The 15,026-nt window shown below is 34.7% G+C and overlaps 1 long non-coding RNA gene across 12 annotated transcripts; it reads right to left on the reverse strand.

Moving 5' to 3' along the window:
• Positions 1–8,918: 8,918 nt before the first annotated feature.
• Positions 8,919–13,549, reverse strand: LOC113320338. Of its 12 annotated transcripts, none has more exons than XR_003346045.1 (10): positions 13,307–13,547; positions 13,014–13,077; positions 12,548–12,760; positions 12,202–12,273; positions 11,761–11,770; positions 11,256–11,463; positions 11,025–11,132; positions 10,405–10,848; positions 9,722–10,200; positions 8,919–9,619 (listed from the first exon to the last, which is right to left on the reverse strand). It is a non-coding gene; the product is annotated as an uncharacterized LOC113320338 (long non-coding RNA). The 12 variants fall into 12 exon arrangements; XR_003346047.1 differs by having other exon boundaries at positions 11,716–11,770; XR_003346044.1 differs by having other exon boundaries at positions 11,716–12,273; positions 13,307–13,549.
• Between the last annotated feature and the right edge of the window lie 1,477 nt (positions 13,550–15,026).

The following is a 15,026-nucleotide window of genomic DNA, read 5'->3' on the forward strand; positions in this document are numbered from 1 at the left end:
TATTTATTTTTGCAATCCATATGTATTGGTAGTTTTGTCATTAAAATTGACAAAGGGGGAGATTATTATAACACTGCTCGGTCGAACTCGCAAGTGTTGTTATCTCAAGCTTGTTTGTCAAATTTACTTGCCAAAACTATAAGTATTGATTTCTAGTCTACTTATAGCTAAGAATCGAATTAGGATAGAAAGTGTAGTTGAGCATTAGACTTCACAACGTTCATCGATTGAAGACGAAGAACTACTAAAGGGATCTTGTGGAACTTCATCAACAAAAGGTATGTGGAGACTTAAACTCATCTATCACTCAAAAGTCTATCTACTTTATCTCCTATTTGAGACAAAATTCGTATAGCTATATAGACTTCAATTATGCACATTTGATATTTTGAGCTGAGTTTAACTCGCTTACATATTTCTTGAAATATGTTTTGGTAAGATTTCGCTTTAACTATGTTCATATTATATTCTTGACGAAAGTCAAAAAATGATCATGTGAAAATCGCCTTGTAACATCTTACATGATTTGTGTGAGACAGTCATTTGATATAGACTCAGAATGTTTCGTATTGATCATTCGGTCACTTGAAAATTGCTTTGAAGCTAATAGTTTGTGTGAGACAACTATTGTTGTCTTCCAAGAATGCTTAAATGGTCGAAAGATATTATGTTGAGTCTAATCAGGTTTTCATCCAATGGTGAATATTTTATGATTTGTTACCAAGGTATCATTGATTGCAACCCTTATTTGAAGACTATATAAAGGAGAATTCTAGAAACTGGGAAACCTAATCCCCACACCTCCTGTGTGATACTAGTTGCGACTAGAGTCGATTCTCCTTTAACCTTAGGTTTTTCCAAAACCCTGTATTAACGACTTGAAGACTTCATTGGTATTATGAAGCCAGACCCAACTATTTTCTATGTAGTTGCGACTTTTGATCTTGCTGTTTTCTATCGTGATTGAGTAATATCTTCTCTAAGATTTGCTCGAGATTTAATATCCGATAGGCAAGATAAAAAGTAGTCACAAACATCTTCGTCTCATCGTTTGTGATTCCACAATATCTTGTTTCGCTACCATACGATTAAGATTATTGTAAGGTGATTGATATTTCTAGGCTGTTCTTCGGGAATATAAGTCTGGTATATAAATTGGTTCATGTTCACCTTGATTTATTAAAAGACGGAAAAAAACTCATAGGTTTATCTGTAGGAGATAGATTTATCTATTCAATAGAATTTTCAATGTGAGACAGATTGGTTTATCAAGTGTTCGATTTTGGGTCGTAGAAACTCTTAGTTGTGGGTGAGATCAGCTAAGGGAATCAAGTGCGCAGAATCTGGCATGGTTCTAGAGGTGTAAAGAACGCTACTGTACCTCGATCAATGTGAGGTTGGTTAGGGCTCAAGTACATTCCAGTCCGAAGTTAACTTAGAGTAGGCTAGTGTCTGTAGCGGCTTAATATAGTGTGGTGTTCAAATCTGGACTAGGTCCCGGGGTTTTTCTGCACTCGCGGTTTCCTCGTTATTAAAACTTCTGGTGTCTGTGTTATTTCTTTTCCGCATTATATTTGTTTATATAATTGAAATACCAAAGGTTGTGCATAAGTTCAATCAATTTTGAATCCAACCTTTGGTTGTTGATTAAATTAATTGACACTTGGATATTGGTTTTTGATATCGTCCAAGCTATTTCTTATATTCAATCGGGCTCGCAAATTCCTAGTTTTTTTATTGCAGATTGAATTGAGAAATTGAGATATAACTCTTTGATATACTTTTCTTAAGATTGAGTCTGACTGTACTAGTTGATTCTCTTGAAAGTATATTGGAGTTAATCCATAAAGATTCCTAAGCGAAATATTGGGTGTGGTTGTTAGACCCCCCGCTTTTCACTTATTGTTATACAGTGTCATAGTATTATTAACTACACAACATCAAAGTCCAATTGTATCACAACTTTGATAATACTACTACGGTGATATGTATCACTCCCCCTTAGTTAATACTTCATCTCACGATGAAAACCACTCCCTCTTACATAATGATCCGTAAACCATATGTAGTTGTAGTGTGAACTACACATTAATTCTTCCCATTTTTGTCAATATAAATTGGCAAAGGTACAAAAACTAGCGTGATCATAATGAAATTCTCATAGAGATACTTCATGACTAAAAGAGAACATATCAACTTTGTTTCGATGATTTCACATAGTCGAAACTTAGTGTATTCATCAAAGAGTTTATATAAATATACAAGAAAACTCCTACAATATTTCACAGCCACACTCCCCAGAAAGATTTGGCAATTAAACACAAGTTCAAATAAGAACTCTCCCCCATAAAATGTCATTTCCGAAAGAACAACAAGAGAGACTTTACTTTTGCAAGAAAAGAAGGATTTCTCTGGACATTAACAAATTACATGAAACATGGATTTGTATCCAAAAAACTCAATTAAATTAACCACAAGAGAACCTATGATTAATTTAATCGAAAATGCTCAACATAAGAGAACTTACGGAGCCATGCAGTACTTTCACATAGAAGTGGATCAGGTAAAGATCAATACTGCGGAATATTCAAAGATTTATTCTATATTTCATCAATACTTGCATAATGATATCATAGACTTAATCTTTGCATTTCGAAAGTTCGTTCTTTTTTCCATCACTATTTGCATGATGACACAATAGACTTAACTTTTGACATATATGGGATAATCATAGTTCATGGACGTAAATACACATATCCCATAACAATTTTTGCAATATATAAAACCAATAAAGATTAATACTGCAAAATCATCTTCCAAATAAACTTTAGAATTTAAATAAATAAATCTAAAAGCATCTACAAGATGAAAATCGTTGGCGATAGCAATGTGTAATCATGAAATAAGCTATTCCAAACCCTAGTTATTCTTCTTAAACACAAGAATAAATTCTCATAAGAAGTTTCCTAGACATAAAAAAAAACAAGCTAAAAACCCAAAAACTCCTAAACAATCAAAACCGATCATGGACTGAAATCAAAGAGCTTTTCCGGAACCCTCACGAGTCCCGAGACCTTTGAGCTTGTGATTGCCAGCATCTGCTGCTTCTTCAGAGAAGATATCCTCATTGAGAAGATCTTTAACATGTGTTTTCATGATAACAGGGTCAGAGTTAACCTTTTTCAACTTAGTTCTTAACACATCGAGACCTTTCATAGTATCAACGAGCTGCAGCTTTGCTTCCTCAAAGTATTTAAGAAAATCATGAACCACTTCGACCGAAACCATTTCATCATTCTCGACATCTTGATGAGAATTGGCATAGTAGCATGATGTATCGGGTTTTTGACCATCAACTTCTACTAGGGTTCTTTTCTTCCTCCTTTTTGACTTGAAACTTATACCTTTATCAAGAAAACCTCTTGCAAAATCACAAGTGCGGGGAGGTGAATACATTCTTAACAAAAAGTAAATAACCTAGAGTACGTGTACGTGACTCAATAGGTTTAGAATTTAAATGGTTTCTTAGGGACGATAAATTTTAGGGTTTCTAAAGAAAGTTTGTGACAAGTAAACCATGGGTACCCGTACGAATACAACTCGAACCCAAACGAGAAACAAAACTAAAACAAATACAACAAAATTTTGCTACATGAAGATTTTCTTTCACAATTTTTGGTTCAATAAAGCAGCAGAGCACAAGAGAGAAAAATATAGAGCAAAAGAGCAGCAGGCAACTTAGTTGCAACAAAAGCTTTTACAAAATAAAAAAGAGTAATTGAAGAGATTCTCGAGACACAAACAATACTTAGAAAAAGCTTATCTGTAGATAATAGTTTAGCTATAAACGATAAGAAAATAGCTCAATTAAGCAGAAATCATTTTACCAATAAGTATACCTAGTTATTAGTAAATCTTACTCAACAAGATTTTGTGAGTAAGAATTCAACCCTTGTGATTAATTAACACAAGTATGAGCTTTATGCTCATCAAATGAATATTGTCCATGGTTGATCCTCTTTTTCCTTCTAATTTTTGGAGGAAACCCTTTGTGATGTGAGAAAGTATCATAAAACTTATTATCATCAAAGTACGAGACTAAGTTCGAATCCTTACCAGAAGTAGTTTGTATGGAGAATATCCTTGTATCCTTCAATTATCATATTAAGGTTGTCCTTCATATCTCCGCTATTGCTTCCACCTACTAGTACTTTTTTTCACATCGTGGACATCATTCTTCATATTAGGTTGAGAAGAACCTCTCTGAAATCTCCTTGCACGATTTATAGTATTGCCACAATTGGTTCGAACGTTCTATGAGCATATTGAACTGACTTTCCTGGAAGAATTCACAGGGAGAGTACTAAAACCAATAGGTTTAGATATCTGAATGTTAGTTACATCTTTGAGTATTAAATCTAAGGTGTGCTGAAGTCGACCAAAGTAATTGTCATTCTTCAGTTGCTCTTTCGTTGAACATGTCCTTTTGGATTACAAAAAATACATACTTTCTGATCACCGGAGTAATTAGAGTGTGTAGCATTAGACACATCGTTAGAATATTTCTTCCTTCCATGCGACGTGGTAAAGCCATGATCAGTGGAAGAACCAAGCACTTCTTTAGCTAAAGGAAGGGTTTGTAGTTTATCTTATGAGGCTGTTTTCATTAGAGAAACATGGCTAGAACTAGCCACGTTTTCTAATATCACAACAGAGTCAGAAGTGATTGGTATGACGGACTCAATAGAATGGCTTTTGTCTTGAATAGAGAGATTACTCAATGGTTGTTCTATTTCAAGGGAATCTTCCTTGAGTTTAGCCTCGAGTAAGGTTCTGGAAGAACAAACAACATCATTTTCCTCACGAAGAATCTTTAATTGAGAATTACGGTCTTTTACCATGCCAATCATAGTATGGACCTTGTGTTTCATCCTATTGATTTCAACTGCCTAGATTCTAAAAGATTTTAGAATCGTTGCACTTTCTTGGGTTGCTTCCCTTTCTACTTCAAAGTCAGACTCGTCAGTAAGATAGTTAGGGTAACACATATCAATACTTGTCTGTTTCGTGTGAATCGCATGTTCATCTATATGTGAGATCGACAAGTCTTTCTCTTTCATAGATTTCATAGAAACATAACTTTTATTTCTGGTGATGCGTTTGTTAGAGATAACACTACTGTCCATAGAGTCAGATTGCTACAAACACATACTTATGAGGTCTTAAACGTGTTTGCCTGCTCTGATACCAATTGAAAAACCGGGGGTCTAACAACCACACCCAATATTTCGTTTAGGCAATCTGTATGGACTAACTCCAATATATTTCCAAGAGAATCAACTAGGCAATCAGTCTCAATCAAGGAAAATACATCCAATAGTTATATCTCAATTTCTCAAATCAATCTGCAATCCAACAGATAGAAATCTATGAGCCGGATTAATATGAGAAATAACTTGGATGGTACCAAAGACCAATATCCAAGTGTCAATCAATTTATATCAACAACCAAAGGTTGAATCATCTAATTGATTGAACTACGAAAAACCTGTGATATTTCAATTGTATAAAAATATAATGCGGAAAAGAAATTACACAGACACCAGCGCAAATGCATAAAAACTCAGGGACCTAGTCCATATTTGAACACCACATTGTATTAAGCCGCTACAAACTCTAGCCTACTACAAGTTAACTTCAGACTGGAATGTAGTTGAGCCCTAACCAATCTCACACTGATTAAGGTACAGTCGCGTTCCTTACGCCTCTTGAAGCACGCCGGATTCTGCGCACTTGATTCCCTTAGCTGATCTCACCTGAAAAAACGAGGGTCTAACAACTACACCGAATATTTCACTTAGCAATCTGTATGGACAAACTCCAATATAATTCCAAGAGAATCAACTAGACAGTCAGACACAATCAATGAAAATATATACTAGAGTTCGTATCTCTGTTTCATAATGCAATCAACAAATCAAACAGATAGAAATCCGTGAGCCTGATTATTATGTGAAACAACTTGAATGGTACCAAAGACCAATGTTCAATTGTCAATCAATATAATCAACAACCAAAGGTTGGATTCTCTAATTAATTGAACTACACACAACCTGTGATATTTCTATTATACAACAAAATATAATACGGAAAAGAAATAACATAGACACCAGAAATTTTTTCAACAAGGAAACCGCAAATGCAGAAAAATCCCGGGACCTAATCCAGATTTGAACATCACACTGTATTAAGCCGATACAGACACTAATCTACTACCAAGCTAACTTCGTTCTGGAATGTAGTTGAGCCCTAATCAATCTCACACTGATCAAGGTACAACTGCGTTCCTTACGCCTCTTGAACCATGTCAGATTCTGCGCACTTGATTCCCTTAGCTGATCTCACCCATAACTAAGAGTTGATACGACCCAAAGTCGAAGACTTGATAAACAAATCTGTATCACACAGAAAAGTCTATTGAATAGATAAATATGTCTCCCACGAATATACCTATGAGTTTTGTTCAGTATTTTGATAAATCAAGGTGAACATGAACCAATTGATAATCCAGACTTATATTCCCGAAGAACAACCTAGTATTATCGATCAACTCACAATAATCTTAATCGATTAACGAAACAAGATATTGTGGAAGCACAAACGATGAAACGAAGATGTTTGTGACTACTTTTCAATCTTGCCTACCGGAGAATAAATCTCGAGCAAATCTTAAAGAAGATAGTACTTAACACGATAGAAAACAGCAAGATCAGAACACACAACTACAGAGAAATAGTTGGGTCCGGCTTCACGATGCCAATGAAGTCTTCAAGTCGTTAACCTACATGGTTTCGTGAAAAACCTAAAGGTTAAAGGAGAATCGACTCTAGTCGCAACTAGTATCACGTAAGAGGTGTGGGGATTAGGTTTCCCAGTTGCTAGAGTTTTCCTTTATATAGTCTCCAAATTAGGGTTTGTAATCAATGTTACCTTTGTAACAAAGCATTCAATATTCACTGTTAGATGAAAACCTGATTAGATTCAAGCTAATATGTTTCAACCGTTAGATCGAACTTAGCTTGTTATACACAAATGAAATGTACCATCATTTAGATAAAGGTAACGTACCTAAACGTGTACACTTAGTTGGTTCAACAATACTTAACCAGTAGTTAGCCATACGAGCACTTTCATATCAACCTTATTCATCTTTATCATAACTAGTTCAAATGACTCAAATGAATAGTTAGAGAGTTGTTCAATTGTTTATATTCTCATAGAAGCATACAAGACACAATTGAAGCAAAATCGATTTTCATTCACTCGAATCATTTCATGAACATTATAGTCACGGTTTGCAAAAGATTGCACTCATTATATAAATGTATTAGTTCATGAACAAATCGATTTTAGAACATAACCTACTAAAATATGTAATACCTAAGTAGCCGGACTGAGTTTGGTTACGCCAGTACGCATACGGGTACGCATACCATTTCACTCTTCCAAACTCCAACAGAAATTCACGGACTTGAACTTCCGCCAGTACGCATACGGATACGCATACTTAGTTCTCGGACTTCCAACAACCAACCAGTACGCGTACGGGTACGCATACCGTGGTTCCCGGTTTAGGACATTAGACAAATATCAATACATACTATGGTTATATCCAATCATGGTTACATTTTCTAAACCCTCATTTCAATCATTGAAACATTCTTGAAAGACGACAATAGCTGTCTCACACAAACTATTAGCTTCAAAGCAATTTTCAAGTGATCGAATGATCAAATACGAAATATTCGAGTCTACATCAAATGATTGTCTCACACGAATCATGTAAGATGTTACAAGGCGATTTTCACATGATCATATTTTGACTTTCTTCAAGAATAAAAGATGAACTTGGTTAAAGCGAAAGCTTACCAACACATATTTCGATAATAGATAAGCGAGATAAACTCGCTCGAAATACCAAATGTGTAGAATTGAAGTCTATATAGCAATACGACTCTGTGTCTCAAATAGGAGATAGAGTAGATAGACTTTTGATTGATAGATGAGTTCAAGTCTCCACATACCTTTTGGTGATGAAGTTCCACAAGTTCCCTTGAGTAATTTTTCGTCTTCATTCGATGAACGTCGTGAAGTCTAAAGTTCAACTACACTTCCTATCCTAATCCGAGACTTAGCTATAAGCAGACTAGAAATCAAGACTTATAGTTTTGGCAACTAAACTAGGCAAACAAGATTGAGATAGCAACGCTTGCGAGTTCGACCGAGCAGTGCTCTAACAATCTCTCCTTTTGTCAATTTTAATGATAAAACTATCAATACATATGTATACAAAATAAACAAACTTTCTAGCTTCTCATCCAAATGCTTGATCTCCTTGGTTCTTCAACATTTTACTCGAAATATTCGTCACTTCCAAGTACTCCAACGATTCTAAATGTGTTCAATTCAGCATAATAGTTGTTGAAGATCCGCAGATATATTAATGAGAAAACAATAACTCTCAATCATTGTTATACAGTGTCATAATATTATTACACAACATCAAAGTTTAATTGTATCACAACTTTGACAACAATACTATGGTGATATGTATTACTCCCCCTTGGTCAATCCTTTATCTCACATGAAAACCACTCCCCCTTACATAATGATCCGTAAACCATATGTATTTGTAGTGTGAACTACACATTAATTCTCTCTCTTTTTGCCAATATAAATTGACAAAGGTATGAAAACTAGTGGGATCCTAATGAAATTTTCATAGAGATACTTCATGACCAAAAAAGAAACATATATCAACTTTGTTTAGATGAAATCATATAGCCGAAGCTAAATGCATTCATCAAGGAGTTTATAAAGGTACAAGATAACCCCTATAATATTCCAAAGCCTCACTCCCCACAAAGATATGGCAATTAAGCACAAGTTCAAATAAGAACTCTCCCCCATAAAATGTCATTCTCGAAAGAACAACAAGAGGAACCTTACTTTCACAAGAAAAGAAGGATTTTAAAGGAATACTTTGATACTGAACAGAATTGTTATCTATGTAGAAACAAATACGAAATTGAAGCAACACTACACTGGTGTTCTAAGCCTTGATTGTCCAAAAGATATGTATGAGTCCAGAGGAAAAAGGCTAGAGAACTAATGAACCAATACAACACCTATAGACTGTCGTAAATGTTAAAACGTAGCAGTGTCTAAAGGTTTGGTGAGGATATTAGTCAATTGTTGTTCTGAAGGCACAAATTCCATATTGATGATACCATTTTCATAGAGATCTCTAATAAAATGATTCCTTATATCAATGTGCTTAGTTCTTGAGTGCTCAACATGATTCTCAGTGATGCGAATCGTACTTGAGTTATCACAAAAGATCTTCATTATGCCAGTGTCAATTCCATAATCAGCAAGCATTTATTTCATCCATAGAAGTTGAGTACAACACGAACCTGCGGCAATGTATTCTGCTTCGCATGTAGACAGGGATTGTGAATTTTGTTTCTTTCTATGCCAAGCCACAAGATTTAACCCAAATAGTAAAATCCCCCCGAAGTGCTTTTTCTGTCTTCTACACATCCTGCCCAATCTGCACCTGAATAGGAAGTAAGATCAGTGTTAGTATCAATAGTATAGGATAGACCATACCCGCTAGTATGTTGAATATAGAAAAAAAAAGAAAAATTGAAGCGAATACCAGTGCAATGCAACGGGGTTTGGCTTTGCTCGAACACCCTATATAAAAACATTGAGCCTACAAAAACTCCAATAAAAAAATAATTGTTAATATATAGAAGTAGATTGGTTAATCTTGCAAACCTTTTTGCACGGGATCCCCATTTTTTCTTTCTGATTTTCCTCCCCACCCATTGAAAGTGAGAGTGTGATAGGTTGGTATTCTATATACGACTGTAACTGAACCTGAAAACCCAATAGTCCAACCGACACTAATGACCTTAATTTAAGCCTTGCTATAAAGTCATAATATAGAAAATTGGGTTCACAACTAAGTCCTCCAACCGTACACAATATAAGCTTAATTACCAAAGGCGACAAATTAAGGAATTATCAAGGCAATTATTCTACCCTCTTGTTGCAAGTTTTGCAATCTATATAATACCAATCTTCGTTTTCCAGCAGTTCAACAATCCTTGATTCACAGTAGCATGTGCTGTTCTGTGTTACACAAACACAGACGTATTAGTCAATTGATCATTTCTGGCCTTACGGACTTTTGGCACAAATATTATTTCGAGCCGATTATTATAGTATCGGGCCCCAAATATTAACCCATTTAGGCACTTGGGTATTGTTAGCTTTCATGTAAACCAAAAAATAATGACAGTATCACCTAAATTAAAAATGTACTACACCACATACCTGAAGTCCTCTAATCGTCAGCTTTCCAGCAGTCGAAGTCTTTCCCAGATTGTTCGCTACTTATATTTATACAAACTGAAGTAAGAAAAATGAAAAGCCTACATTTTTGAAAACTCAAGTAAGAAAAAATGGTTTCAACAGAAAACCAAACCAAAAGTCTCAAATACTAAATTTCCACTGGGCAATTTTAAGTTAAAAAGGACAACCTAATAAGTAATTCATGCATTCAACTTCAGTTGAGCTGTAGTTAGTTAAAATTTGAGTTAAAAAAGGGAAATCCAGGTTAGAAGTGCAAAACGCATATGCTTCAAACCATTCCACTTAGTGAGGGTTAGGATCTCGCTAGGGATTACAGACGTGACTGCTGATCAACTCTAAAATTTGACTTATGATAGCTAAACACCCAATAAGTAAGATTGCACATACCACCCTCCTGTGCAATACCTGGAAATCACGAAACATAAAAATACTAACTTTTATGAAGATGACTATTAAATATGTTTAAAGGACACCCTATTGGTTAGCAGTCCAAGAAATTTTAAATTGTATAATGGGAGGATTAACTGTAATATAATTTAAAATTGTTGCTTCGAAGCTTAAGCATTTAAAATCAACTTCACCTGTGCATAAGAATTTCCTTTTCAATATACAGTAACACCACCATAGCTGTATGTCATGATCCGTGCTAATATATTTAGGAGTCAAGACCATATCCCATCACGACAACGCTGTAAATAATCCAGAAAATAGAATATCAGTCCACTTGTCTAGAGTTCGTAAAGATGTAAAGCTAGTAAAACGATCCACAAATCATACGACAAAGTAAAGATAGTAAATTCATATAAAAGTACCTTAATGCACCATCCAGCCCACACTCTATTTCTAGATATTACCATATCATATATGATGACATTATAGATGTACCAAGATCACGTGCATGATGGACTACATTCGACAGTAAATACAGATTCACCAAAATCCAACACCAACGGACACAATCACACGAATACAAAAATAAATCTACACCTTTAGCGATCCTGCACCTTTCTCAAAGTACGCCTACATATTACATCATGGAAACCATTAATGAATAATGTAAAACCGGGAGAATATGAACACAGAAATGAAAGTGCCTTTATCTGTCTACGCAAAAATGAGAACAACAATGATGTAACCGTCTTCCAAAAGAAGGTCTGAGATTTTTAACTGTCCAAAACATTCTTCCAATACACTGGTGTTTTAAGAAAATATTTATTTGATAACATAATAGTCGGGGACACATAAAATATGCATGTCTCGGAATGGAACAACCATCTATCTTATTTTTCAGGGAGTTGAAAAGGTGTTCTTCAATACCCCGTTTCTCCTGTAAAAAAACATATAAAGATGGACTATTTTAGATACAATGAACGCTTTCTAATCTATATTAACCAAAGCAATCAAAGCATCCAATGAGCATAATTATTTTGCTGTTCTGTAATGCCGCAACAAAAAAAATGCATTCAGTCCATGTATTGCGAGAAGTACACTACATAGGCTGCATTGCAATATAAAATGTAACCTAGCAACACAGAAACTCTCACTGAAACTTGTCTTGGAACCTTATTTTGATATTATATAACCTTTATTCTTTGTTGCAGCAATTATCACACATACATATGAGGAATGAAGCCTCAATGTTTTTCTTATACATGTGAGTATATATAACTACAACTTCAGTTGTAACCAAAATCAGAAAAGGCATAAAAGAAAAAAAGAAAAAAAAACAAAGAAATAATAACAATTAAGAGGTCATACAGCTCGCGGAGGCATGGTACACAACTGACAATCTCAAAAGAGAAGGTTGCTAAATTATCGACGACCTCGCAGCTGGCACATATAATAATCAAACGAAAGTGAGTGGCTATATTGAAATATAAGTGAGTGCCTAAAATGAAAACATAATCTAATTTCATAAATTCACATATCATCTGCTTGCAAAAGATCTTTAAGATCTTACTCGCACATGTAAACTGATTGCTGGTATAATCAGCAAATCAATAAAGAAAATTCGGTTAATTAGCAGTTATAACCAGTATTCACCAGCCAAACCACAAATCAGAAAAATAAAAGAAAACCATAAGATGATTAACAAATATCATACCTTGATGTCCGTTATGAAGGCCCATCAATGTAACACCAACCAACAGACATTCAATCAGTAATTTGGTTTAGGCTTGGCACTCTATATGAGTTGGTAGCTTGGTAGTCTATATGCGATCGTAACTGAATTTGCTACTGTTTGTTGCATATATAGTGTTGATCTCATCTTTGCTCCACTGTTTCTATGGTAAAACGTCGCTTTATAACCACCTTGCTGAACAACCAAACAGCTTGAACTGTAAACTCAAATCTTAATCTTAATTTATGGTCATTTATAATTTGAAAGTATATAATTTTATACACCCAAACAGATTCTCCGGGGAAAAAAGTTGCTTTACCAGAATCAACAAAGATTTGAAAATCAAAGAATGAGAATTGAACAAATAGAGATCAGAGATGCCTAAATCACTAATACAAAATAATACGCCACAATTGCAGATTAATAAATCACAGAGAGGAGAGATTACCATTTAAAACAAATCAAGTCATATTAGATACCCATTCTTCTTGTTCGAATCAGTCTCTCTTCACCTACAAAATAAAAACAAAAAGAAATCACCAACAAATACATAACAATCGAAAACAGAGAAAAGCCGTGTGGTGAGTGAATATTAGGGTTTTGTAATGTGAGAGAAGAAAAGAAGCCGAATGCATAAAAACAAAAAAGATTTTATATACGGATTCACAGAGTCACAATCAACGATCCGAACGAAAGCCAAAATTGTGCAGATTGTGCAGAATTTCAAAAGAAAATATATACCTCCGTAACTTTGGTCACCGCGAAATATCCCAGAATTCTTTTGGTTGAATGAACGTATTTGTTATGCTAAATTTGGCATAAGTTGCCAGTGAAGGAAGCTGAATTACATAAGTTGCCAAAGAAAAAAAAAATCTAAATTTGGCATACATAAGAAGTTGTTTCTTTAAATATATCGAACAGGAATGAGGAAAAAATCTGATTTAATAATACATTTAGCAGTTCCTGGATTTGTTCCCTAAAATATATCTAACATGAAGTGTTAAAAGACAAAATATCTATTATTGCCGTATATACATGTTACGAAGTTTTCACTTTTAGCATTTCACATTTAAATACAAAGATCAAGCACGAAAATCTTTAGGTTGATGATTTTGGAGATTTCGTTTTTTTTTTTTGTTATATTTCACGGACCTAAAATATCCTGGCCTTCTATTATTTATTCGATTCGGATTTTATTAATATCATGTAAACATGATGTAAGAATTTTTAATTAATTTCAACCAATTAGAATCGAAGGCTTCGTCTACCTACCAATATAAAAGAGGTTGGACGCAATCACTAAATTTGGACCATTAAAAATTGACGGTCAAGAATTGTAAGGGGACTAACTTGTTTTTCAGCCAATCAGGAGCGAGGGTTTTGTTCACCGACCAATAGGAGGAGAGGTAAGCATAACTCTCGAGGTGGTGTAAGAGATATGGTTGGGATGTTTAGGTTATTGATGTGTATGCATGTATTATATGTGTGTAATACAAACTAGTTTTCTTTTACATTTTGGGAAGTGATTGGATCTTTGGAAGCAATTAATATCTGTGTTTTGGGAGTATTTACTTATTCTCAAAAAGTGATTCTTTCCATTGACTGGAAAGTGGTACAAACTTTACCTATTATTAGAGCATATCCTGTGGGTAGTCCCCAAATGAAGACTAACTCTTTCATATGAAAGAGGACTCATTCATATGAACGAGTGAAACCACTATGGGAAAATTTAAAAAGGAACACTAGATGGGGGACAGTCCCCGTCCAAAAAAAAAAGCAAAAAAGTTACATAGACGGGGGACAATCCCCCGTCAAAGTAAAAAAAAAGGAAAAAAAATTATAGACAGGGGACAGTCCCCCGTCAAAGTCAAAAAAAAATTATAGACGGGGGACAGTCCCCCGTCAAAGAAGAAGAAAAGCAAAAACAATTATAGACGGGGAACAGTTCCCCGTCAAAGTAAAAAAAAACAAATTTTTTAGACGGGCAACCACTCGTTCGACTGAACTAGTGCACGATAGTATTGGAGGTGAAAGTGAGGTTGGTAGTCCCCATAGTAGCCTCTAATTAGACCAAATTGGTAGTCACTCTTTCAAAATGAAAGAGTTACACTACCCATAGAATTTGCTCTTAGAATGAAAGGGAGAAGGTTTCCTTTTGATTGGTGTGTGATGTGTGTGCCCAAAAGTTATATCTATATTTATGCGCTAAAGGGGTGAAAATTGCTGCCACTAATAGGTGTGTACTCGTGTCACTTAATATTATTTTCCTTATTTTTGTACGGGCTACGCATGTCTCATACATGGATGTTTATTATTTCTTTTAAATTACTTTCAAAAACTATTATATTATGTTTTGGTATTTGGAGAGAATGATGTTGAGAATCTTATATATGATTGTTGAACTTGTCTTGCGAGAGGAATAGGGTTCTTCATGATTAAGTTCTTCTGTCGGATATAATAT

This window comes from Papaver somniferum, chromosome 11, assembly GCF_003573695.1.
Source record: "Papaver somniferum cultivar HN1 chromosome 11, ASM357369v1, whole genome shotgun sequence".
Classification (NCBI taxonomy): Eukaryota; Viridiplantae; Streptophyta; class Magnoliopsida; order Ranunculales; family Papaveraceae; genus Papaver; species Papaver somniferum.